This window comes from Felis catus, chromosome B1, assembly GCF_018350175.1.
Source record: "Felis catus isolate Fca126 chromosome B1, F.catus_Fca126_mat1.0, whole genome shotgun sequence".
Lineage (NCBI taxonomy): Eukaryota > Metazoa > Chordata > Mammalia > Carnivora > Felidae > Felis > Felis catus.
In genome coordinates, this window is record NC_058371.1 from 41,944,760 (window position 1) to 41,969,414 (window position 24,655).

The window sequence follows — 24,655 nt, forward strand, 5'->3', positions numbered from 1 at the left end:
AAAACTCAGATAAAAACCCATAGGCTTGCTGGCTTTAAGAACAGAGGAAAGAGTGCCAAGTGGCCATAGAACTTGGAAGTTGAGGGAAAATTCAAGAAAAGAGGAAGCTACAGAGGGTATGGCTCAAAGTTAAGTATATACGCTTCCTAAACTTGTATCTGATACCTAAGCAACACATCCAGGATGCCGACTACAAACAGCCTAGCTAAGGCTAAAAGTACTGAGAAGAAAATTTAGCTGCTGTACCCTCCCAACACATACATTACTAAGGAGACAGAGTTAGGAGTATGAGTTCAGCTAAGTTCACTGCCTGCTTTAAAAATAAGACTCTTTGAAGAAATGTAACAAAATCTAGAGTTTACACAATGAATCATTTCATAATGTCCAGATATAGTATTAATATATATGCATATTAAAAAATAGGAAAATGTAAACCATACTCAAAAGAAAATGCAATCAATGGAGATAATACTGTGATGATATGGATATGCTTGAAGATATAAAATAAAATATACTCACAGTAAGTTAGGAAACAGAAAATCTAATCAGTAATAGAAACAAAAAGAACCGAGTGAAAATTTTAGATCTGAAAAATAAAATAGTCAAAATTAAAAAAAAAAAATCACTGGATGTGTTTATAACTAATTGGATTAATGAGTCAATGAACTTAAAGTTAGATCAATAGAAATTACCTGATCTAAATAAATAAAAGAAAAAATATTTTAAAAACCATCATAACAGTGTGTGACAATGTCAAAAAGTAGAACATATGTGAAAGACAAAAACTTACATATTTAAGAAGCTCATGAACCCTAGGTGGGATAAATGTAAAGAAAACCACACTAGAATCATCATGCCATCATAGTCAAACTGCTGAAAACAAAATATAAGGAGAAAATCTTGAAAGCAGCCGGAGAAAAATTACACACTACAAAGAAAGCATCAACAATATGAATTACAGCTGATTTCTCATTCAAACAAAAAAATCAAATTCAGAAGTCAGTGAAACTCTTCAAAGTACTGAAACAAAAACAAACAAACCTGTAGACCGGTGAAAATATTCTCCAAGAATAAAGGTGTAATAAAGACATTTTCAAGTGAACAAAAACTGAAGAATTTTTGCCAGCAGATCTGCACAACAAGAAGTGCTAAAGAGTTCTTCAGGCTATCCAGAAATACCAGATGGAAAATCAGATCTTCACGAAGGAAGGAAAATCACCAGGCATGATAAATATGTAGATTAGCATAGCAGGCTTTCTTTTCTCTTAATTTCTTTGAAATACATATGATCCTTTCCTATGCCTCTTTTGTAAAAAAATGAGATGTAATTCAAAACAGACATAATTCACCATTTCAAAGTATACAGTTCAGTGGTTTTTAGTATATTCACAAACTTGTGCAACCATGAACACAATCAATTTTAGAAGGTTTCATCACTCCCATAAGGCCCTGTACCATCAGTGGTTATTCCCCATTCTCCACTGCCACAGACCCTGGCAACCATGAGTAGACAAGTCTCTAAACTTGTCTGTTCTCAACATTTCATGTAAATGGAATCCTACAATATGTGCCTTCTTATATCACTTAGCATATTGTTTTTAAGGTTAATTCATGTTGTAACATGTACTCTACCAGCGCATCACTCATTTTTATTGTTGAATTATATTCCATTCTATGGATAACCCTTTGTGTATCCATTCATCAATTAATGGGCATTTGGGTTGTTTCCACATTTTGACTATTATGAATAATACTACTTTCAACATTCATGTAAAAGATGATGTGTAGATGTGTTTTCAGTTCCCTTGGATTAGAATTGCTGGGGTATATGATGACTCTTATGTTTAACATTTTAAGAAACTATAAACCTGCTTTCAAATGTTGTACTATTTTATATTCCCATCAGCAATATACAGGTATTCCAATCTCTTTATATACTTGCCAACCCTAATCATTATCTGTCTTCTTAATTCCCAACTATCCTAGTGGCTAATGACATGAGTGTCTTATCATGTGTTTATTGGACATTTGTGAATGTTCATACATGTTTGTGTATTTTCTATGCATATCCTGTCAAGTTTTTATTTTTTTTTAATTTTTTAACATTTATTTATTTTTGAGACAGAGAGAGACAGAGCATGAACGGGGGAGGGTCAGAGAGAGAGGGAGAAACAGAATCCGAAACAGGCTCCAGGCTCTGAGCTGTCAGCACAGAGCCCAATGCGGGGCTTGAACTCACGGACCGCGAGATCATGACCTAAGCTGAAGTCAGACACTTAACCGACTGAGCCACCCAGGTGCCCCCTTTGTCAAGTTTTTAATTGAGTTGTCTTTTTGTCTTCAGATTTTTATGGTTTGGATACTAGACTTTTAGCAGATATATGATATGCATTTTTTTCTTCCATTTTTGGATTATCTTTTCAGTTTCTTAGTAGTATCCTTTGAAGTACAAATATTTTTAATTTTGGATAAGTTTAATTTGTATGTATTTTTTGTTGTTGTTTATATTTTTGTTCCTTTCTAAGGGACTACTGTTTAATTGTCACAAAGATTTACACCAAATTTTCTTCTATCTTTTACATTCAGGACTTTGGTCCAGTTTGAGTTAATTTTTATATATGGTTTGAGGTAGGATTCCAACTTCATTCTTTTGCATATGAATATCCAGTTTTACCAGCAGCATTTGTTGAAAAGACTATTTCCTTATTGAATTGTCTTGGCATCCTTGCTGAAAATCAATTGGCCATAAATTTATGAGTTTATTTCTGGGCTACCAATTCTATTCTATTGGTCAATAGGTCTATCTATATTCCAGTACCACACAATCTTGATTATTGTAGCACTGCAGTAAGCTTTGAGATCAAGAAGTGTCAGTGCTTCAAATTTATTTTTCTTTTTCAAAATTTATTTTGGCTATTCTGAGTCCCTTCCGTTTCCATATGAATTTTAGGGTCACTTTGTTAATTTCTTTGAAAATAACAGCTAAAACTTGATAGTGCTTGTCTTGAATCTGTAGATTAATTTGGGTAATATTGCCATATTAACAATATTAAGTCTTCGATGAGCACAGGATGACTCCCCATTTATTTAGGTCTTTTAAACATTTTTTTCAATAATAATTTATAGTATTCAATGTACAAGTCTTGCATGTATTTTGTTAAGCTTATTCCTAATATTGTATTATCTTTAATACAAGTATAAGTGGAATTGTTTTCTTAATTTTGTTTTTGGATTATTCATTGCAAGTGCATATAAATACAATTGTGTGAATTTTTTATATTGATCTTGTATCCTACATCTTTGTAAAACTTATTTATTAACACTAGTAGTTTGTGAGTGTGTGTGTGTATTCCGTAGGACTTTCTATATACAAAATCAAGTCATCTGCAAAAAGAGAGTGTTCTCTCTTCTTTTCCAATATGGATGATTTTTATTTCATTTTCTTTACTAACAGCCCTGGCCAGAACCTCCAGGGCATTGTTGATAGAAGTGGTGAGAGTGAGCATACTTGTCTTGTTCCTGATCATAGGAAGAAAGATTTTAGTTGTTCACTAGTGAGTATGATGGTAGTTGTGGTCTTTTCATGGATGCTCTTTATCAGGTTGAGGAATTTCCTTTCTATTCCTAGTTTGTTGAATGTTTTTGTCATGAAAGACTGTTTGGAATTATCAAATGCTTTTTAAAAAAATTTAATGTTTATTTATTTTTGAGAAAGAGAGCCAGAGAGCCAGAGTGAGTGGGGAGGGGTAGAGAGAGAGGGAGACACAGAATCTGAAGCAGCCTTCAGGCTCTGAGCTGTCAGCAGAGAGTCCAATGTGGGGCTTGTACCTGCGAACAGCGAGAACATGACCTGAACTGAAATTGTATGCTTAACTGAGCTACCCAGGTGCCCTATCAAATGATTTTTATTCATGCACTGAGATGATAATGTGATTTGTGCCTTTTATTCCATTTATATGATAAATTATATTCATAAATTTTTATATGTTGAGCCAACCTTGCATTCCTGGTATAATTTTAAGTTGGTCATGGTGAATAATCCTTTTTATTTTTTCTAAATTCAGCTGCAAGTATTTTATTGAGGACTTTTATTATCAGAGATACTGGTTGTAGCTTTCTTGTTATGATTTTGTCTGTGTGTGTGTGTGTGTGTGTGTGTGTGTGTGTGTATGTGTGTGTGAGAGGGTACTGTATGGGCCTGTAGTGACATTGAGATTGAGGAATCTGGGGACTGATCAGGGAAAAAGATATGACCACTAGGTGACAGTAGCACATGGGAGTTTTATTTGGGTGATGCTTTGTCAGGTTTGCATGCTGGGAAAGTCCCTCATAGTATAAGACCATCCAGAGGTTATAGCACAAGGACTACTACCCAGAAAAAGAGAAGGTGAGGGGAGCTAATAGGGGAAAAAAAAATTGGAGAAGGGACTTATGGTATAAGTGATATCTCTAGGTGGTTTGGCAGGGTGTCCCTGGATCAAAGAGCTCTGAAGGCAGCATGGCTAATATTAGGTCTTTTATAGCTGCAAGATTTATTTTGTCTGTGTCTAGCAGATTTGGGGTATAGTTTCATGGGATGTGCAAAACAGACAGGTCCTAACTGCCTAAAATCTGTTTATTTGAGCTCTGTTTAAGATAATTAGATGTGTAAAAATTCAATATTAGTTTTGGTGGGCTTTGAGCTAATACATTAATATAGGGCTAATATACAGGAGCTATCTTTGGCTCATTTATATAATATGATCTGATAAAGTGAGTTAGGAAGTGTTTTTTTTTTCCACTTTTGTTTTTAGGAAGAGTTTGTGAAGGATTGGTGCTAATTCTTAAAATGGTTAGTGGAATTTACCATTGAAGCTATCTAGTCCTGAATGTTTCTTTGTGTGGAAAGTTTGATTATTAATTTGATCTTTACTTGATATAGGCATATTTCATATATTCTGTTTTTTTCTTGAACCAGTTTTTGTAGTTTTCTAAGAGTTTATTTAATTTCACTAGGTTGTCTTATTTGTTGTCACACAATTGTCCATAATATTCACTTACAATCCTTCTTATTTCCATGAAATTATTCGTGGTATCCTCCCTTTCATTCCTGATTTTAGTAATTTGTGAGTTCTGTCTCTCTCTGTCTGTCTGTCTCTCTCTTTTGGTCAATCTAGCTAAAGGTTTATTAATTTTGTTGAAATTTTCAAAGAAACAACTTCTGGTTTTATTGATTTTCTTTAATGTTTTTCCATACTCTGTGTCATGTATATCCACTCTAATGTTTATTACTTTCTCCCTCTGCTCTTTTTGGTTTGTTTTATTCTTTTTCTAGTTTCTTAGTGTGGGAAGTTAGATTATGGGTTTAAGATCTTTATTATGTTTTTTTAAAGCCTGTATTGATAGCTATAAATTTCTGAATATTGCTTTTGCTTCATCCCATAAGTTTTGGTATCTTGGTTTCATTCCATTTAATCTCAATGTATATTCTGTTGTCCATTTTGATTTCTTCTTTAAACCATTGGTTATTTGAACGTGTGATTTAATTTTCATATATTTATGAATTTTTCAAGTTTCTTTCTGTTACCAATTTCTAATTTTATTCCATGATGGGTAGAGTATATACTTAGCATGATTTCAGTCCTTTTAAATTTATTGGGATATGTTTGTGGGCCAACATATGGTCTGTTCTAGAGAATGGTCTGTGTGCACTTAAAGAATAGGTATTCTGCTGTGGATGAGCTAAGTGTTCTCTAAATGTCTAAATGTCTCTTAAGTCTACTTGGTTTATAGTGTTGTTCAAGTGTTCAATTTCCTTCTTGACCTTTTGCCTGGTTGTTCTATACATATTGAAAATGAGATATTGATACCTCCAATTGTTAAAGTTGAGTTGTGTATTCTCTCTAAAATTCTGTCAGTTTTTGCTTCATGTACTTTTGAGGCCCTATTGCTAGGTGCATATATAATTGTTATATCACACTGATAGTTTAACTATGTTATAACTATAAAATGTCCCCTTTTGTTTCTATACTATATTTAGACTAAATACAATTGACAATTACAGCATAAAGAATGGAAATGTAAGTTTCTAATACTTTGTATGAACTGATACAATTCTAATTATAAATACAATAAAAAATTAAAGTATGTGTACAATAATCTTTAGAGAAACCACCAAAAAATACAAAAAGGTAGAACTAAAAGATAATGGATAAATTAAAATGATCTTCTAAAAAAATTAAATCAAAAGAGACATGAAAGAAGAAATAGGGAAACAAAAAATAGGTGGGAAAAAATAGATGAGATGAACAGAAAACAAATAATAAAAATGGACCCCAAATCTGACTATCTTATTAGTTACATTAAATGTAAATGGATCAAAAGATGGATATTTTCGGAATGGATCAAAAGATGGATGTTTTCAACTAAACCAGTGAAGACCTAAATATTATTAGCTTAAAATGGAGACACTTTGTGTAAATTTATTCCAGAGAGCATGTTTATCTACCATAGTGTGAATAACTCACAGTAAGAAGATTATAATTCTACTAGTAAAATACATATATTACTGCAAAATTACCCTATTGCATTTCTGTTACATTACTATATACATATTACTCCATATAGCTCTATATATCATACAGCCGTGCAGAGTATACTTTATGAATGATTTAAGGGTGTTCAAAGGCAACTTTTATTTTAATGTATTTTGTTTCATATGGAAACTGTGTCTTTCCTGAGTTGTCATTGAACTGTACTTAGTTCACCTTTCTTGTATGAACATCTATCCAGTGCTAGAAATCTTACTGCCACACTTGAAACATTTCAATCATATTGTAAGCAGGCATTTTGTCTAGTATCTTTATCTTAAGGCTCTCCATAGCCCATCCACTGGCCTAAAGAGAATTCTTTTCCCTAAGCAAGAACATAGGTAGACATATACCTATTCTTTCCTATTGATATTTTTTTTTCCTCCATTTGTAAAGACATTTAACCAAATAAAGACCTTTACTACAATGGACCTACATTTCCCATCTGTTCTATTTGACTCTTTATATTCTCCCTAATCCATCTAATTTACTTTAACTTTTTTTTTTTGAGAGAGAGAGAACAAGTGAGGGAGGGGCAGAGAGTGAGAGAGAGAGAATTTCAAGCAGGCTGCTTGTCCAGCACAGAACCTGATGGGGGGCTTGACCCCACGACTGTGAGATCATGACCTGAGCTGAAATCAAGAGTTGGATGCTTAACCAACTAAGCCATCTATGTGCCCCGAGTTTTGTCAAAGCAAAAGATTTATTATGTCAGAGCTCTCCCTAAAACCTTATGTGTAGCTTCAAATGCTAGTTGCTGAGTAAAGTTAGGTTCTTTTTCAACTCAGTAACTCATGATTTTTATTCCTATCTCCATTTTTGTTTATTTTTTAATTTTAGAATTGTTTTAGATTTACAGAAGAATTGTGAACCTAGTAGAGAGAGTTTTCATATACACCACACCCATTTTTTCCTATTATCAACATCTTATTTTGTATAATACATTTGTCACAGTTTGTGAATCAATATTGATACATTATTATTAACAAAAGTCCACAATTTATTCAGATTTCTTTCATTTTTACTGAGTATACTTTTTCTGTTCCAGAATCCTGTATTCCATTATAATTATTAATCATGTCTCCTTAGGCTCCTTTCAGCTGGGACAGTTTCTTACTACTTGTCTTATTTTTCATGATCTTGGCAGTTTTGAGGAAATTGGTCAGATTTTTGGAGAATACCTCTTGATTGGTGTTATCATCATAATTCAACTGGGGTTATAGGTTTTTGAGGCAAATACGATGATAATAAAGTGCCATTCTTTATCACATCATATTAAGTGCACATAATATAAATATGATTTACAGTTGTTAATGTTAATCTTGATACCTGCTAATGATGCTGCTGCTAATATTGCACTCTTTGGAAGGAAGTCATTATGCAGAGCCCACACTGGAGGAGTGGAGAATTCTCCTCCAAGGACTCATGAATGGAATATCTATGCAAAAAAAATTGGAATTCTTCTGCAGGAAAGATTTGTCTCTTCTTCCTTGTTTATCCAAACATTTATTCATATTATTTATTTATAAACTGGTGGATATATTTATTTTTACTTTTGACTATAATCCAACTCTATTTTGTTGCTCAAATTGTTCTAGATTTCATCATCTTAAGGGCTCTTTTAGTTAGCACCTATGTCTCTTTCACATACTTATATATTGCTGGGAGTTTTATTGCATTCTATTGATTTTGTTGTTGTTGTTTATTTGTTTATTTTGTTTTGTTTACACCTCCTTACTTGCTGGCATAACAAGATGCTTGAGACTTATCTTTTAAATTTCCTACCTTGGTCCTAGTATCAGTGTAGTGTTTTCTGGAAGGTGTTCTGATTTGGAGGGTGTTTGTTTGTTTGTTTGTTTGTTGTTTGTTTTAGGAGAATGACATTTGAAACCAAGATCCTAAGATCTGGTGCTAGGTTTCTTGTTTACTTTGATTTTTCCCTTTTATTCTATCTAATCAATTTTTTTCTCTCCAAATGTTTCTTTCTTTCTTTCTTTCTTTCTTTCTTTCTTTCTTTCTTTCTTTCTTTCTTTCTTTCTTTCTTTCTTTCTTTCTTTCTTTCTTTCTTTTTTCTAAATTCCACTTATGCCCTTTAGTGCATCATTCCTCTACATGGTCTCTCTCTTCAATCTAGTTCCCATTTGGCAGCCAGAGAGACTTTTATAAAATACAAATCTCATTATGACATTACCCTACTTAAAAACCTTCATAAGCTCAGCAGTGCCCTCAGGAGAAAGTTTAAACTTAACATTGTTGGAAAGAATTTTAGGATCTGGTTGCTGTTTTCCTCTCCAACTTCACCTCTAAAAACTCTCAACCTCAGTTTATACTGAAACAATACTAAAATAATTTTAGTTACTTATAAGCCTTGCACAGTTTTATTCCTGGAACACTGCCCTTACTCATCTCTTTTTGCCAAAATAGACACACACACACACACACACACACACACACACACACACACTTCCTTGTTTAGATTCTTCCTCAACTTTCAGATCTCTCCTTAGATGATTGTCTTCTAGGAAGCTTTTTCTAAAATGCATCCAGGCTGGGCTCCCTAACTGCTTTCTCCACAGGGAGAACCAATACCTGGGTTTCTTGCTGCAGCTTCATCACAGTTTTTGACAGTCACCTTTTCACGTGTCTCTTCTCTCCAGACAGAAAGTTATGTAATGGTAGGGACTTTGTACATTTGTTTCATCACTGTATTATTAACACAACCAAATGTCTATCACTTGATATACACTAAAGAAGCATTTGTTTAGTGAATCAATAAGTGACTCATGAGGTATTTCCCCTCGTGCTGCTCTCAAGGATATAGAAGTCGCTGATGTATTTCCAAAGGCATATGGTTGGTCAAGTGTTAGGTGTATGTGAATTTTTGTAGGCAGAGTATCCCTTAGTATGTGAGACATCTCCTCCATAATGGAAAGATGTGAACAGTTAATGCAACCAGTCTATTGTTACTCATAATAAGGCAGAATTTCTGGCTTCCTTTGTTACTCATTTCCAAATACAAACAGAAGGCAGAGTGCAGCTTCTGGGCTGCTTGAGATCAGTTCTAATCTAGTGTGTGGGCATGTGCTTTGTTAAACAGACTGGGAAACCAGCCATGGAGAAATGAACAGGAATTCTAAAGCTGCCAAGAAATTTATACCTGCACCTCATGGCTTAGAATAGAACATGGTCTCAAAGATATTTTCAGATAAGTTCCGAAAATTCTACACTTTCACCCTGACAGGTACACACTCACAAAGACTCTAACAAAAGAACAAACAGATACAGTTTGCCATTGCTCTGCCCACAGAAAACTTTGGTATCTTTTAAATATGTTTCCTTAGGAAACTAGGACAATCATTTTGCTCTCATAAAATATGGCTTGAATGTGAGCTTTCCAGAGCTACTCAAATGGAAAGGATCTCTACTCCTTCTGAACATAGGCACAGCAATGCTCTTCCTCTAAATCTGATAGTATATTACAGGTGTTCCTTTCAACCCTCTTCTCTTAACTTAGATCTCCCTTCAATGGCAAAATGGAGAGAATATTAATAGCCCTCCACTAACAGATAGTTTTTCCAGCAGAAAGCCTATACCTGCCAAACTTTGCCAAGCTTTTCTCATGAAGGAGATCATGCTGTGCATCACATTTGGAAGGAAAGTCTTTCACCTTGGTTTTAAGTGGAGTTAACTAGATGTACTTGTCTTAAAGGGACTACTCTGTATGGTCAATTGAGGAAGACAGAACAGGTGAATACACTAAAGTATTTGGTTTCTTTAGTCTCCTAGAAGCCAGGTTGATTGTGTATCTGTACTGTCCCTCTTGGCCATGCTGATTAAGATGACGGTTTAATTTTTTTCTTCTATTCTTTATCTTTGAGAACCTAGGAAAATTATTTTGTCAGTACTGTATATTATTTAATGTTCATCCATTAGAAACAGTGGACCATGTGGTGCAGGTATGACTTTTTTTTTTTAGTCACTAGGGTTGACAGAAAAAATATAGGATGGTTGGTTAAATCTGAATTTCATATAACCAAATATTTTTAATATAAATATGCAAGTATGTAATATCTGGGACATTTTTATACTAAAAAATTATATTTTGTTTATCCAGAATTCAAATTTAACCAAGCATCCTGCTTTTTTACTAGCTTAATGTTATGCCTAATCCTTCAGGCCAAAATATCTTTAAAAGTTTGAATTTCAATCAAAGAATAAAGGACTATTTTAAAAGAGGAAAATGGATTCACTGCAATTCTACAACAACAGTTTTGGCTTCTTGGGATCTCAAAATTTGCAAAGGCATTTTGAAGAAAAAAGTAAAGTTACCAACACTGTTCTTTTAAATAATTCATTTCTGTGCAAATTATTAGGGAGTTTAAAGTATATAAACATCTCTGAGCTTTTACTACATTCCTATTCCTCTAACAAGGTTTGAAAAATGACCTAAGCAAAATAAATGTAAATGTTTTTCCACATCAAATTTACTTCTTTTCCATTAAATTGTGACATCAAAGCCTTGGCCATCTCCTCGTTTCTTTTGAAGGGTGTCAATGTCAATTTTGACCGTTACTAACCTTTGTTTTTTTTCAGATAGATTATTTTATCTGCCATCTAAACACAGAGCTCCAGAGATATTGGAAATATTTAACACATTTACAGAGTGATTCTTATTGGGACTGAGCTAACGTTAGCCATTCTCTTAAATATTTAAAAAGTTTGATTTGAAAAGTTTATGAATTCTTAAGCAAGTCATGTGTATTCTGCTTTGTTTTTGCTGCTGCAATATATGCTGTCTTTTTAAAAAAGTGAATTAAGTTAATAAAAGCTTGTTTTTTTTTCCAAATAAGAACTCTGCAGAAGTACCAAGAAAAGCCTCTGATATATCTTTAAAATTACTTGGCAACAAACCAAGCCTAGATATAAAAAGAAAAAATGCTTTTTGTGAGTTATTAACAGGCACGGACTGTTCCATCTTTGTGATAAGATCCATACAAACAAGAAGCAGCTCTTAGAATAAAGATGCTTCCTCCATGCAATCAAGGTAGAGTGATTGTTGGAAAACTTCATAACTGTGCCTCTTCAAGTATCACTTAATATGTGCACAAATTGAATTCTGCTGAGCCACCCTCCTAGCCTTCATAGGCTCTATAAAGTTTTCCACCAACATTAAGATGCATATGAGGGAGGGGCACTTGGGTGGCTCAGTTGGTTAAGTGTCCAGCTCTTGATTTCAGCTCAGGTCATGATCTCATGGTTCGTGGGATGGAGCCCTATGTTGGGCTTCACACTGGCAGCACAGAGCCTACTTGGGATTCTCTCTCTTCCTTGCTCTCTGCCCTCCCCCACTCACACGCATGTGTGCACACAATCTCTCTCTCTCTCTCTCTCTCTCTCTCTCTCTTTCTCTCAAAATAAATAAATAAACTTTTAAAAAAGATGAGTATAAGGAAAAAACAGAGATCAGAGTAAGGGAATGACTTGTGTTAACTTGCCATTTTTTCTTCTTTGTTTTTAAAACTTCTTCTCACTTGAGTCCTCTCCTTGATCCTTATGTTATGTAAAAATATGTGTGAATATAATAAAATCCTTTGTTAGTTTGAGATAAGCACTCACCCTGAAAGCTGTGAGGGTTAGACCCAGGGATGCAGATACAGGTAATTTCATCAATGCATGTGTGTGTGTGTCTGTCTTCTCTCACTCTTTCCCTCCCCCTCTTTATTTTTGTAGGAAAAGTTTTTTGGGAAAATCTAACTTTACCTTGGTTGAATCTTTCTGTCTTTCTATTCCACCTCTGTAGAGGGTCATTAGAAAAATCCCTGTGACCAAGAGAGGTAGAAACTCTGAAGCTCAAGAATCACTGTGCGAGCTGTATCCCTGAATTGGTTTGGTAACCTTATGTAGGTTTGAGGGCTCAGAGCCAGCCTGGGTGCATTTGCCCCAACTATGTTTGGCCATCTCACAAACTATATCCATTCTCGTTCAAAACCCCATAGGAAACTTTACCAGGGTACAAGTTTTATATCCCTAATTTTTCCATGTAGATCTAAGCAGTCAGAGACCAGAAATAAAGTTAAAGAGATTAGGAAAGGTGAATGCAGGAATCCCCTTTAAAGAGTGATGGGTGCCAGTGTTTCTCCATGCTCTTGTCCATGGCATGAATCACTACAACCTTCAGGCTTTGCTCAGCTTAAGAAGCAGGAAGCCCAGGCCCCACCATCATAGTGCTGGATGCTGGATGGCAGTAGGGGTTGCCCTGTTGTCTGCCAACACAGCATGCCAGAGGAGGAGAAGGGAACTTACTGCCACTGGCAGTAATTCCATTATTATATAATGACTTAACAGTTATGTATTAGGCTTGTCACAACTATGTAATAGACTGAACCCTTAAAAGGTTTTCTTTTGCATTTAATCTTTATAATGTGCCTTCTATTTATTATCATTTGTATTCCTCCAAATATGAACCTTCTACATTTACTCAGTGCTTCCCTGTTTAATAGAAATCCAAACAGTGTATATATTCATCGCGGATCCTCTTGTTAATGCAAATTTTCTCCAAAGCACCAGAAGCTTTTTCGGAGGCCTTCACATCCAGGCACAGCCTGAGAAATGCAGAAATTAGAAGTGGGTGAAGTTTGACTTTAATGCTCTGATTTGATTCTTTGATGCTTTCTCTGCCCTCGCAGAACCTCTCCTACAGTACCTCTCTTTCTGCTCCCCATACTTCTAACTCTCCCCACATTGTTCCTGATAACACATGTATTCTCTTGTCGGTAGGCAATAAGTTGTACTGCCAAACAGACTCTCAGTGGATTTCCTCCTATGAGAGGTGCTTTTTTGCCCTTACTTCAGCTGTACAATGAAAGGCTATCTCCTATTCTTCTCTCTCTCCTTCTCTCTCTGTCCCTCCGTCACTCACACTGTCTCTCTCAAAGAAATAAATAAACTTAAAAATCTATAAAAAGAAGGGGCACCTGGGTGGCTCAGTCAGTTAAGTGCCCAACTCAGTTTTGGCTCAGGTCATGATCTCATGGTTTTATGAGTTCAAGCCCCATGTCGGGGTCTGTGGCTAACAGTGAGGAACCTGCTTGGGATTCTCTTTCTCTCTCTCTCTCTGTCTGTCTCTCTGCCCCTTCCCTGCTCATACTGTCTCTGTCTCTCTCAAATAAATAAATAAACTTTAAAAAAAATTAAGACTATCTCCCATTCAATGAGTATAAAGACAAATCAAAGATTTGTGGTTTTTGTTGTTGTTGCTGTCGTTGATGTGAACATCTTCCCAGCACCCCCTAAACTGTGGCATCCCCAAACTACTCCACACACAGACCTCCCAGGGACTGGTACACAGTGTCATGGTGGGGCTGGAAAAAAAGGACCCCCTCCCCCAATATGATGGCGATGTGAGTAGCTCAGGCATTCTCACAAGGAGCCATTTGCCCACGATGCTGTAATGGCCTGGACTGTCTTGGCGGCTATTTCTGTATACAGCTTCTACTGCAGCAAGTGACCCACCTAACAATTATTTTAATGTGGCAATTAGGGGATTTATTAAAATTTTATTTTAATGATTCTCTGATTGAGTCTATTAATCTCTCTCTTTTTGGGGAGACAGGGAGTGGTGGGTGCATAACCTTCAGGAATTGCATGTTAACACCTTTTTAAAGTTTTTTTTATCCAGACCTTGGGTGATATGGAGACTTCTATGTAGAAGTCACATGTTTACTGGTACTGTCAGCCTCATTGTCATTAATTCTGATTTGGTGCTCAGCAATTCCCATGATAACTGTTGACTTTTATTGTCTCTCTAAAATTGGTTCCATTCTGAGAATAATCTGAAACTAATTTCATGTTATTTTATTTTGGTGATATTACTGTGGCGCTCTCTCCCAGCCCTTCTCTGATACTTGCAATTTGGCTGAGAAATGTAGTTTCAAGACAGAGAAGGCATTTCACGAGTTCTGTACACCCTCATGGGGATTGCAGAGTTGTTGTCTTTTTTGTTTTTAAATCTATTTCATTATTTTTTATATTTGAGACTCAGACTGTCTTCCTCTTTTTGGAACCTTTGAAGGAGGTTATTTTTTCAGGAACTACACATTGAAGCTGCAGCTACAGAAGCAATTACTTTTTAAGGATACGTAGCTCTGAGTTTGGCAGCTCTCAGATCACAAAAAGGTACTGTGACTCCCTCTGGAGGGAGGTGTTTGTTAAAAAGATGAAAGGTTTTCATTAAAAAACTTGGCAATTGCAGCTTATGAATTCGGTGAAATTAAAATTGATCTCAGGGCCCCAGTCCCTTATAAAAAGATTCCTCAGTGCCCCAAATGTACCCGTTAGGCTGCTACTTGATTGTCTGAGACACAGACTCTTCCCTGCCCATTGATCCATTGTCAGTGGTTCCTCATTGGTACCGTAAGCTCCACGATTTAATTATGAGCTCCTTTGGGCTGTGCCACTTGCATTCGCCCTCTGTTCTTCTCTTACAGCCCAAGAAGCTTTAGCAGGCACAGCAAATTATCCTCCTTTTCTAAGGTGCTGTTTATTTTCCTGAAAGAATAATAGAAGGCAGCCAAAGAAATATGAAGGCATTTAAAGCTGACCTTCCGAACACCAAAAAAACCCCCTAAATGAACAGCTACTGGAAGGCAATTTTGATGGTGTTTGTCAGAATAAGTTGAGCAGTGGCTTAAAATAAAAAAAATGAAGGATATGTGCGGGACTCAAGGCAACTGTTTGACTTTGTGTCAGAGACGCTGGTTTTTCCCAAACTGAAAGCTTTTGTGCCCCTGCTACTTGGTGGGGTTGGTGTTTCAAGTGCAATCAGTTCTGTGAGTGTAAACATATTTCTCGAGAAGAAAAGGCGCACAGAAGGTGTGTGCATGTTTGCACACTTGAATTTCTACTAATGAATTTTATGTTCATTAAATCAAAACGCAATGGCATATTGAGAAGTGTGAATAATCATAGGTTCTTGGCACCTGGGTGACTTCTGCTCGGGTCATGATCTCACAGTTCATGGGTTTAAGCCCTGCATTGGGTTCTGTGTTGACAGCTCGGAGCCTGGAGCCTGGAGCCTGCCTTGGATTCTGTGTGTCCCTTTCTCTCTGCCCTCCTCCACTCATTCTCTCTCTCTCTCAAAAATAAATACACATTAAAAAAAATAATAATCATAGGCTCTTTTGGAAGTTTCCCCAATTTTTATTGCGGAATTTGTCAATTCTGCACAACACATCTTACAGCAGTCAGCCGAGAAGATTACTCAAATGTCTGTAACCTTTAGAAAAGGGCCTGAACCACTGACATTTTTTCTGGAAGGCAATGATGATGAGGTCCCCAAAATGTTTCAGAATATAGTCTTTCCTCCTCAAACTTTTTGTTAATTAAATTACAGTTTATTTGACTTCATAAGAAGCTCGCCTTTGAAAACATTGCTTTTCAGAACATATGCATAAAGGCTAGGCCGTGAGTCACTTGGTCTACAATAGTAAATATTTTCAGGCATCTTTTCATGGCCATGACACCGAAGTTAATGAGGAGGTCTGAAGATTCATAGTGATTTTTCAAGGCCACAGCATTAGTAAATGATACAAGGATGCAAACCCAGGACTTTCAACTTGAATTCTGGTGCTTTTTCGGGAATATTGCAGCCACTGTTTCAATGGAAATTCCTTTAAATAAATATTTAGTGAACCTCTACTACCAGGGAATGGGATTTTGGTTGCTTGCTCAGAGGACAGGATATGTTGGGACATAAGTTAGCCTGGGTGCTAGGCTGAAGTATGTGTGGTAGGGTAGAGGTGTTCTTTAAAGAGAAAGAGGTCACAGAGAGCAGAGGAGGCAGCAGGGGTTAGGGGAAGTGAGGGGCACAGAATAAGATGGAAGGAAGCGGTAACAAATTTTACCTAGTCATTCTTACCATTTGTGTTTAGGTCCCCAGAGAAAGTAATGATCAAGCTTTATAGAAAATCACTTCCCAAGCCAAGTTGGTTCCTTGGTGAAGGGGGCCTCTCAGGATTCATACAAATGCAAATGCTTTGTACAGCATTTCCATTTGGGAGAGAAAACCTAGGAACACTATCTGTTGTTCATGTGATGTTGGAGAATTGAGTTGTATGAGTGGCTGAGCAGTTTACACATGGACCGCTGGGAAGTCACTGCCCTTGCCTTTGAGAAGATCATCCACCATCTAGATGGGGAGACAGAATCGAAACATATGACTGGACTCTAAAAATATCACTAGAAACCCTCTATAAATGTATGCAGATTAATATACTGCAAATGATGCGCAAGGCGCCGAAGGGATGTGGGGAATGGACTCCTCAGAATCTGTAGGAAGTTAGATTGCAAAATAAATCATGCATTAGTATTTTCCCATAACTGTGTGGATGGCTCCATTCCTTAGGAGCTTTTATGCATAAGTTAATCGTGTGAGATTATTGATGTTTGAGTTGTTTTTTGTAAAGTTATCAGAAGGTATTAGGAATGCAAAGAAGGCAATTGAGCTTAAGATCACTGTGCTGAATGATTCCCTTGGAAAGGAAACCTTTACCTGCAAACAGTGCACTTTTCCTGCCCTACTCCTTGCATACAGAATGAGAACTTCTAGAGCTTCTTAATTACATGTAGACTGACTGCTTGATGCATAACATTATTGCTTTGGCTTACTTTTAAATTTCTGGGTGAAATTAAGGATGTGGAAATAATCTTTCTCTAGGATTGGTGTTATTAAGAGTGTTTCTGGGCTGTGAAAGATAATTTCTTAGAGGTGACAGAAAATAGAAGATATTTCTCCCCAGCTCTTTAAAGGGGTAAACCTGGGGTAAATGCAAGTTTATTCACACAGTTCTTAGCTGCATAGAGGAAGGAAGCTCTTTTGTTTGTCTAAACCTATCGGGTCTTTTCCATGTACTTCTAATTATTGTTGGCCAAAAAGAAATTAACTTTATTCAGTCCAATGGCATTTAAAGCATAGTTGTACCTGATATTTGAACAGCCTTTAGATAACACTCCACTTATATGGTATTTGTTCCAACCCCTCCTTTTACCCCTGTCTACAGCAGAAAATCATTCTAGTCAAATAATTTTATAGATTTTTTTTTCAAAAGCCATGTTATTTTCTCTCTGGCTTATTACCAATTGATAATGTAAAAAGAGTACTAACATAGAAATAAGAAGATAATAAAAGAGAACAATATATCACTATAGTGGGTTGAATAGTCCCCAAAGACATGTCCACCTATAACCTCAGACCTTTGACCTTATTTGGAATAAGGGTCTTTGCAGATGTAGTTTACAGTATAATCTCAAAGTGAGATTAATGGGCACTAAATCCAGTAATGAAAGTCTTGTAAGAGACAGAAGAAAACAACCCAGAAACACATAGAAGAAAGCCATTTGAAGATAAGAGATAAGACAGAGATTGAAATTATGTATTCCACAAAACAAAGAATGCCAGGAGCTACCAGGAGCCACTAGAAGTTGGAAGAGGCAATGAAAGATTTTCTCTTAGAGCCTCACAGGGAATGGGGCTCTGTCGACACTTTGATTTCTGACTTATAACCCCCAAACTGCAAGAGAAAAATTTCTGTTGTTTTAAGCCATGCAGTTTGTAGTATTTGTTATAGCAACCTTAGGAAATGAATACAGCCAGAAATGACTTCACCACTATAACCCATAACCCATCAAATGTTTGTCTCCATTCTGTAATTGTCATGTGCACACATATTTGACACAGTAGAGTTATGGTATAGGTTCCAGTAAAAAGGGAAGGACAGCTATTACTTATTGAGTATACTCAGTGTGCCAAACAGAGTGGGCACTTGCTATCATGGGGCTTCCCTTTTTTTGTTGGGTATGCATTTCAACCATTTAGTCCTAAGAATCTTCCCCGGGTTGGGAGAGTTGTGTTATAATGGGGAGCAGATTACAATCTGTTGCAGAAGAAATGCAAAGAAAGATAATTAACATTACCCTTTGACATTCAAAATATGTCCAGTAATCCAATGGCCATGAAAGCTAGGCTAATGTCTAAAACCCTTCCATTTTTTTCTCTATCATTGCCCACAAGTCCACGCCCAAATCTACCCTACTGAGTATATAAAAGGCCAAGCCTGGGCAACTCAATTCAGAGTTCTACCAGGGTACAATATCCCTTCTGTCCCAATAGTGAGACCTTTGTCAGTGAAGCATGATGTGTGCTGACAAAGAGAGAATATAGTGTAGGGAAAAGAGCTAGTCAACCACTGGGCAGAAGTATATTAAGTGAGAGTGGTACTTATGCAGAAAAGGGTTTTCTCTACTTCATTACCACCCCATGGGCCATCTCCATATAAGCCTGGTGCAGTAACATCGAAGTGACTTAGGTATAGTGTAAGCAAGCTAAGAGGCCCTGAAGCTTTCACTTCTCCAAGCTTCCCTTCTTTCACTAGTGGTATATGCAGATCCCAGAAATATTGGCAAGCCCGAGCTTCCAGAAGGGATTGCCAAAATAGGGGCAGAATGCTCTATAGGAAGAGCTTCCAAACAGCTCACCCAGGCAGGAGTAAGTGGTTGTCATTGTCAGAGTCTCAAGATGTCTCCAGTATCTGGGGTTGCTGAAGTGAGTCCAAGTAAGCCAGGAGTGCTACTATGATCTGTCCATGCTCAGAAAACAGCTAGATCATGAGTTACCCCTGCTATCACTGCAAATGCCATCAGGGAAATAACCAAATGGCTGAAAGACATCACCTTGAAGGTCAGCATTGCTAAAGGACCCTGAGCCCAGGGACCTCCTCTTGACTATGAGTTTACATGAACCAAAATTCTCTACATACACCCAAATGCTACCTTGAAGGGGTAGTTAGGAAGGCAGGATGACTGAGAAGTAAAAAAACAACAAGAACATTTAAGATCTCATCTTGATATCCCCACCTTAACCACATCTGCAAAGACCCTTATTCCAAACAAGCTCACATTCTGGAATTCTAGGTAGATATATCTTTTGAGGGCTACTTACTATTCAAACCACCATCAATTAGCATGGATAGCATGGATTTCAAAAAAATCAACAAAACTCTGTTATTTAGATAATTTCCCTTTTCTTAAACTTTTCCCTGCCTCTCCTCAAGAAATTCTGTGTGCCTGGCCATCTTTTTTTACATCAATTCTTGCATCTAGAAATGAGCTCTGTAAAGCTGGTATTGAAGACATCAAGGATCAAATATTCCACCCCAGGAATTTGCAGCCCTGTCTGTTCAACCACTAAACCCTATCAATAGAATCACGGTAGTTCTTGGTTCTACTTAACTAGCTGGACAGGCAGAAGAGATTTCCCCGTGGCCATTTAACTTGGAAAGAAGATGTGAATGGAAAACGAGTCCTGTTACTTATAGGCACAAAATGTCTTCAGGGCAGTATTGACTTAAGAGGTTCAGTCTTTGAATTTGAAGAAGGAGCATTCCTGTTGACCTGAGGAATTAATCATCATCATCTCAAGGTTAGGGTGCCAGCTTAGACTTAGGTTCAGGAAACTTCTAAGGGGTATCTCCCCATTCAGAGCCTCAGATTTGTTTCCCCAAATCTTGCAACATGAAACTCTCTTGAAATGTGACTCCAGGGATGCCTGGGTGGCTCAGTCAGTTAAGCATCCATCTCTTGATTTTGGCTCAGGTCATGATCTCACGGTTCATGAGTTTGAACCCTGCATCAGGTTTTGTGCTGACAGTGCAGAACCTGCTTGGGATTCTTTCTCTCCCTCTCTCTCCACTCTCTCTCTCTCTCTCTCTCTCTTTCTAAATAAATAAATAAACTTAAAAAAAGTGACTCCATTCCTCTTTCTCATTTGTGAAATAAGAGATTTGGACTACATGGTACCATTATGCTCCTTTTATATCTGGAAGTTTAAATGACTATGATTTGACTGTCACAACCTATCTTCCTTATGCCTCCATTAAAATATGAAACACTGACAGAATAGGCCAGAAAGGGAAATTGAAATTATATTGCATTATAACTAAGCAGAATTAAACAAATCACTCAACCTTTCTGTTCCATAGTGTCTAATCTATAAAATAATGGCATTGGAATTCAAATTCATAATCCCTATGTGCCTTTCTAGCTCTAACTTTCCACTTTTGATACTGTCTAATGTGATAGCCACTGGCCACATGTAGGGAAAGTAATATACATATGAAAGTAATATAGATTTTTCATTAATGTTTTTATATTAATTATATGTTGAAATGATAGTTTTTGGATATATGAGATAAAATAACATTTATTATTAAAATTAATTTCACCTATTTTGCTGTATATTTTTACTGTGGCTTCTAGAATATTTAAATTACATATGTGGAGCACAATATAATTTCTGTTGTATAGTGTTGTTCTAGATCTATGCAAAACAGTTTTGAGATGAAGGTCTATATGTTCAGAGTTACATACAGTGATCATGTGCTGCCTGTGCTTGTAATTTGCATGTGTATGCATATAACTACCTGCACATATACATATACACAAGGCATCTTTTAAAAAACAATGTTACTGTTGGAGTGCCTGGGTGGCTGAGTGGGTTGAGCATCCAAATCTTGATTTAAGCTCAGGTCTTTATCCCAAGGTCATGGCATCAAGCCCTGCGTCGGGGTCGACACAGAGTGCAGACCCTGCTTGACATTCTCTGTTTCTTTCTCTGGCCCTCTCCCCAAATCAAGCTCTCTTTCTCTCTAAAATAAACAAACGAATGAACAATGTTACTGTAAAAGCATGTTTTATCCCCTCTCTTGACTATCAGGCGATCTAGTACCACTACCAGTTGGTTATAAACACTCAATTTAGAAAAATACAGGCTTTGACCTAATACAAGTTATGTATTTATATAGATTACCTTTTTAAACATTACTTACTTTTGGAAAAAAATAATACATGCCACTGACAGGTTATTGTTAAGGTATTAAGGAAATGAGAAAAGAAAAAAAATTAAAATGAGAAAATATCAAACTCTTATTTATTTTATTTTATTTTGAATTTCATTTTATTTTGAATTTCATTTCATTTTGAATTTCATTTCATTTTATTTTATAGAGAGCATGAGTGGGGGAGAGGGGCAGAAGGAGAAAGAGAGAATCTTTTTTTTTTGACATTTATTACTGACAGACAGAGAGACACATGCGTGAGCAGGGGAGGGGCAGAGAGAGGGGGATACACAGACTCTGAAGGAGGCTCCAGGCTCCAAGCTGTCAGTCCAGAGCCCGACATGGGGCTCGAACTCACAAACCACAAGATCATGACCTGAGCCAAAGTCGGACACCCAACCAACTAGCCACCTAGGTGCCCTGGGAGAGAGAGACAATCTTGAGCAGGTTCCATGTTCAGTGTGGAGCTCAACACAGGGCTTGATCTCACAACACTGGGATCATGACCTGAGCTGAAATCCAGAGTCAGATGCTCAACAGACTGAGCTACCCAGGTGCCCCCAAAATGCTTAAGGGTAATAAAATGACCTCATGAACATATCCACAGATACATTCATACGACATGCATGCATTCACAGTGACTGAGGGGCAGTGATGGTATTGCTGCCCTGCTCTGACTCAGTTCCCCGTAGCATCTGTGATATATATACCACCGACAGCCCCGTTTCCTCTCTATTCTCCCATCACCAATTATTCCTCACTCCTAAACCTATGTTCTTCTGATAATTTATACTATCCTACAATTACATTCTCAGAAAAAAAGTTTTCATTATTAAGTATCATAAGATTAATTTATCATCTCATTCAGTAGCTTTGTACAGCCCACTATAGGCAAAGCACTGTCATAGGCACTCATGGAAATGCAAAGATAAATTAGACTCACATCTTAACCTGTACTTATTATTTTTTTTAACATTTGTTTATTTTTTTTTTTAATTTTTTTTCAACGTTTATTTATTTTTGGGACAGAGAGAAACAGAGCATGAACAGGGGAGGGGCAGAGAGAGAGGGAGACACAGAATCGGAAACAGGCTCCAGGCTCCGAGCCATCAGCCCAGAGCCTGACGCGGGGCTCGAACTCACGGACCGCGAGATCGTGACCTGGCTGAAGTCGGACGCTTAACCGACTGCGCCACCCACGCGCCCCAACATTTGTTTATTTTTGAGAGAAAGGGTGTGAGCAGGAGAGGAGCAGAGAAAGAGGTAGACACAGAATCGGAAGCAAGCTCCAGGTTTTGAATTGTCAGCACAGAGCCCAATGTGGGATTTGAATTCATGAGCAGTGAGACTGTGACCTGAGCCAAAGTTGGATGCCCAACTGACTGAGCCACCCAGGCACCCCAACCTGTACTTATTCTTTAGGGAATATGTAAGATTTATAGAATGTCAATCTGTACATATGGTATAGTTTATGACAGGAGTGAGCACAATATAAATACTAAGTATCACAATGCCTTTGTTTTAATACTAGGTCTCCTACTGTTTGGTTGTGTGAACTTAGGCAAGTAACTTAAGCTCTTTGAACCTTAGTTTCTTCATCTATAAAATGGAACTGGTACCAGTCATCTCCTACATAGACTATGTATGAGGTTTAGAGAAGATAATTTATTAAAAGGGGTCAGTTCTAAGCCTGGCAGGAAATCTCCATGAATGTGAGCTACTGTTTTTTAATTTTGGATATAACTGTGATATATACACATATGTATATATATCACATACATATGTGTATATATCATATATATATATCCCATAATCCCATAGGCAGGATAGGCATTTGAAGTACAAATAAAAATGCTGGGAATTTTAATTTATTTTTATTTTTTAAATGTTTCTTTTTTTTAATTTTTGAGAGTGGAGCAGTGGGAGAGAGAGAGGGACAGAGGATTTGAAGCAGTCTCTGTGCTGACAGCAGAGAGCCCCATATGGGGCTCAAACTCACGAACTGTGAATCATGACCTGAGCCAAAATCAAGAGATGGACACTTAACTGATTGAGCCACCCAGGTGCCCTAGGAATTTTTTAGAATAAGCAGCATATTCTTCCATTTGAAAAATGAAGAAAAGCTTTGTGTACAATGTGGGATTTGGTCCAGGCAAGAGAGAATTTACCTAAATGCAGGTGAGGGTTGGATATTCCAAATGGAGGAACCGACACGAGTGACATGGAACTTTCCCTATGGAACAGTCAGTCATCAAGTGGGTGTTGAAAATAAGATTTCTGAGAGGAAGTACAGAGAATTACATTGGAAAGGAAGACTGAGAGTAAGACTTTCTCAAGTAGACATTATAAACATATTTACACATGATCTTTCATAGAAATGTAATCCTTTTATTTCCATTGTATGGTGTTTCCTTACAACCATATTTAGACTCTAAGTAGTAGTGATTCTGTATAGCATAGATTTGTGTTGGCATTTTCTCTCATGGCTACTTCTTAGTTTTATCCTTTCTAAATCCCAAAGAACCCAGGAACAATATGGACATCCTAGTTTATTAATGTCATTTCCAAATTCCCACCTCTCTGCTCCAAATTAGTAATCAAGTTCCTTTGAGTCTCATGTCATTTAGCTACCAAATTCTAGACTTTCTTGTCACCTCCTCCAGCAATCCCCTTTCCATCCAAGATTTCATGCCTGAACCATAGCTTTCTAAACTTTAATTCTCCTATAACTGTTCTGCATGTGGTCTTGTCACGTCACAGATGAGAGGGCTGGGTCCTAGCTCCACCATTTATTAGTCATATGATCTTGGATGATTTGCTTAACTTCTCTGAGCTCATAACAGCAATAAGCATAGTGCATACTTAATAGTTATTATGAAATAAAATGATGTGTATGAAATCCTTAGCATCATAGTTGGTGCATAATAAACCTTCCAAAAATTGTGCTATTCAGTGTTATGACCTTTGTCCTTTAATCCATATACTACCATCTTAACAAGTCTTTCCTGTCTTCATTTCCTTTCTTATTTAGCCTAGATGTGGACATATCTGCTAGTCTTTAGTACATCTCTAATTATACCCTGGGGTCCCTTGCCCTTTTGTATTTATACCTCCTCAGACAGGCTGTAACCTGGAGCCATCCAGTGGCCTTCACCTCCTCTGCTATGATCAGGATGTTGAGGCTCCAATGGGAAAAAT

The 24,655-nt window shown here is 36.9% G+C and overlaps 1 protein-coding gene across 9 annotated transcripts in view; it reads left to right on the top strand.

Annotated features, from left to right (window-relative positions):
- ZMAT4 (zinc finger matrin-type 4) overlaps window positions 1-24,655 on the top strand; it is a 348,048-nt gene that overhangs the window by 230,581 nt on the left and 92,812 nt on the right. The gene's annotated exons all lie outside the window — the stretch shown is intronic.